Below are 4,107 nucleotides of genomic sequence, written 5' to 3' on the forward strand. Positions count from 1 at the left end.
AATATATATTCATACAATGTTATTTTCACAGAGTTAAATTAAGATTCATTAAACCTTCATTTCTTTATTGCCATGTTAATAATTAATATCCTTAATGAATCTTAAATTCAGTAATTTAGTGGGCAGAATTCTTAAATGTATTACCAATATGTTCTATTTCCATTTCATTATGTAAGTTTTCTAGTGTAACATGCTTATGCACAGAGATAGCTAACTAATCTGGAAGAATTCAGTAAACATATGAAATCTATGGCCAAATTTCACTTCATTAATAATAAATCAAGTTTTAATCACCCTATTCATAGGTTAATTAATTCAATTGCAAATAAATTCATTTAACTTTGCTGACTCAACATAGTCTAACCTAATAGTGATAAGGAAAATCTTAATAAACCACTCACTTTATTTCTCACAATTTTATTCATTATTTCCACAGTATTCATTTATAAATTAATTAACATACTGTTAATAAAAGTAAAGTCTTTAATTTATACAAGTTATTAACAACTGTTAACCTATTACCTTAAATTCACTTTAACCATACATGTTTTGTTGTCTTATCTCTTAGTTAGAGCACAATAGAACAAAATACACATTATTTCACTATATCCTTTCTGAAGTTGTCCGTTTGGGAGAATATTCATTCATAAAAGGTCTTACATTGCATTATGAGATAACTGGTCAAACTAATATTCCATTGTATCATAACTGGTAGGCTCTCAGCGCACTACGCTATTCCAAAGAGGTAGAACCATCTTGATCTTCTAGATGCGATAACTTGTACATCTTACCTCGATGACGTCACTCAACCTGGTTCCTCATGCTGACATTCATCAATACTTCGGTTCAGTTATTTCACTATTCGGTTTTACCCCATGTTATATAATGTGTATAATTGTTCTTCTCTGGGTTGATTAGCTATCAAAGTTCTTTCAATTTAACTCCTTCACTTTCGACATCTTTCGTTTCGTGGTTCTTTCTTCCTCTCCCTCTCCCTCTCTTTCGCTCTCTATTCGGGGGACTCTTCACATTGTCATTGAAAAGTATGGTGAAATCTAAAACTTCAGAGCAGAGCATTACCTCACGCGCCGCTATCTTGGAAAGGCGGATGCGGGGTGTGCAACGGAATATTATGGGTGTTTCCAGCATCGATATAGAAACCCTTAGCGACGCTGATGCAGCAGTGTTCGAGGTGAGACGGAACGAAGCTAAGCAGCTCTGGACTGAGCGTGAAGACCTCACTGTCGCAATTGGAGAAGAGGATTCATTTCCCGATGACGCTTGGCACCAGCTCTACGACTCTTTAAAATAAGAAATAATGAACGCTGGTGGGGCCCTTCTATTAATTCAACAAAATCGCGAAGCAAGGAAAGCTACAGCACATACCGCGCTTCCTGCTTGCTCCACATTTAATCAAAATGCAACCTGCACCCAGAAACCACAATTACCTAGGATTCCTATCCCAAGGTTTTGTGGTGATATCATTAAGTGGTCGCACTTCCATGACACGTTCACATCGTTGATAGACGATGAGCCGACCTTATCCAACATCGAGAAGTTCCACTACCTTATCGGCGCCTTGAAGGGTGAAGCTGCTGCGGTAATTACCAGATTTCCAGTCGAAGCAAATTCGTACGAATTGGCCTGGAAACGAGTGGTGGAAACATATCAGAATCCGCGGTTCTTAGCTAACGTACTAATTCACCGTATAATAGACTTCAACAGCAAGAGGGCAAAAAGTGGCCTGCTAAGGTACGAGCAATTTCTGACAGGTGTCGCAGACAGCGTAGAAGCTCTGCGGGCAATACAACTCAAGGACACTACGGACTTCCTTCTTACCACACTTGCGTTAAAGACATTGGACCCAGAGACTAGAAGACAGTTTGAACTGTCTCTGAGATCCAGCCAAGAGTTTCCCACGGTAGACAATGCTATCCGCATGTCATAGGACGCAGACAACTATAAGGCACCAGGGCGCTCCAACGAAACGAATCAGAAGCAGAGGTTCGTCTCCTTGCACGCAACCTCTTCCAGAAATCCTAAGGATACTCCAGATGCAGTTCGAAAAACTCGGAACAAAACTGAGAAGGGCAAAGAAGCGCCAGAAGTTAAATTTCCTCTCTGCAAGGGAAATCATCTGCTCTCCAAGTGCGAGGCTTTTATTGAGCTCCCTGTTACCCAGAAACTTGAACGCGTCCAAACCTTCAAGGTATGTTGGAATTTCCTTCGTAAGGGCCATGAGGTGGCCACATGTCGCTCACAATTTCGATTTCGGACTTGCTGTAAGAAGCACCACACGCCGATCCACCGCCAGGAAGAAGACAACAAAGCCGCTAAAGTCGATGCAACATCCAATAAGCCTACCCATACGGAGACCTTCATTGGTTTCGGATCCACACCAACGTCATCCACGGATACCATGGTACTATTGGGCATTGTATACATTCGGGTCAAGTCTAAGAGGGGAGACCTTCATATGGGCCGTGCTGTGTTGGACTCAGGAAGCCAGCACACATTTATTTCCAGCGTGCTTGCACACATGATCGGCGCTAACATTTCAAGCTTCGATCATTGTATCACAAGTCTCGGCGAGTCAGCCGTCCCGAGGTCGCATTTGAAAGGATCTACCTGCACCATACGCCCATTCGCTGGTAAACAAGAATATAGCCTCTCACCGGTGGTAGTCGACCGCATCACGTCTTCATTACCAAATGTTAACCTTCCTTCTGCCATCGTCAGCCGCATTATGCGCCATCCTTTGGCTGACCAACGTTTCGGGGAGTCAAGTCCTGTCGATCTGTTAATCGGTGGGGACTTATATCCACAGATTCTTAATGGAGCTCCTTATCCTACTGAAGTCGATGGACTTTACTTTACGCCTACAGTCTTCGGCTTAGTAGTTTCCGGCATTGTTCACAATTTGGCTCAACCTACGTCATGCTCTCTTTTCTTTAAGTCAACCATCAGTGTATCGAATTCTCACGAGAATGTGATAAAACATCAGTCTTCTTCTTCACGTACGATCTCTAGAGCTAACAAGTTACCACCATCTTCATGCACTACTCCTCATCCAACTCACAACAACTTTGTACCGCGTGTATCTACGACATTGCGTCGGCCCTTCAGAGCCTCCATTCATTTGAAATCAGCAAACCAAAATATCAGCGCAAGGTCATCCGGTTGTTCCGCAATCAGATCCGTTTCATCCACGATTTCAACTCACCGATCCACGTCTTCAACGCAAACCACGTCTGTACCGAAGATTCCTATTCCCTCGAAAACTCTCTGCATCATAGGACATCAGCATCCACCTTTCAGTAGAAGAGATGGCACTCCTTTCAATAAAAATGGAAGAGTAATTCATAAGGAAGAGGAAGGGTCCTTTCGGCGAATGTATTCCGAGGTAATTCCCGAGGGAGTTCTTTCATCCACATCTACAATTGAAGACGAACGCCACAACCATCAGAATTCCACTGACAATGGAATATTTAGACAAGAGAGTCTAACACTGATTCGCAATCTCTCTTTCACTGTTACTTTGCTATAGAATGTTGTGCAATTAAGGGCAAGTCTGCTACCAGCCACTTCGGTGCAGCCAAGGTTTAAAGATCAATTCTATTTGTGTAGCACCATTCCTTGACCTAAGGTCAAAATTATATAGTATATAGTTAAATTCAATTAATTCTTTATCTTTTTTTTTTCGATTTACTGTTCTTTGGTTTATTGTTTCTTCGTTTTTAGATACATGTATATAGTTAGGGTCAACATGATTATTTTCGTTCTGCACAACGATTCATTGTGTTCTTTAGTTTTGCATTTTACGCCAAAGTTCTCATTCACTCTTGCCAAGCGGGAATTGTTAAGGTGGGCGGACGCACCCTCGGTATAGTTCCTAGAAGTTGCACACATTTTACTCACACTAGAATTAATTTCCTTTTTTTTTCTCTTACTCATATTTCTGTTTTATCATTAAATTAGCCTAAACAAGCCATCTCAACTAATTATGTATATATATATATATATATAAGTTATATTTACAGACTGTGTAGTATAAATCTTAATACCTAACTCCCTCTGTCAACAACTCGAGAATCTATAAATGTAGGA

The sequence above is a fragment of the Halyomorpha halys genome, unplaced genomic scaffold, assembly GCF_000696795.3.
Source record: "Halyomorpha halys isolate HHAL.00 unplaced genomic scaffold, Hhal_1.1 Scaffold73.1, whole genome shotgun sequence".
Lineage (NCBI taxonomy): Eukaryota > Metazoa > Arthropoda > Insecta > Hemiptera > Pentatomidae > Halyomorpha > Halyomorpha halys.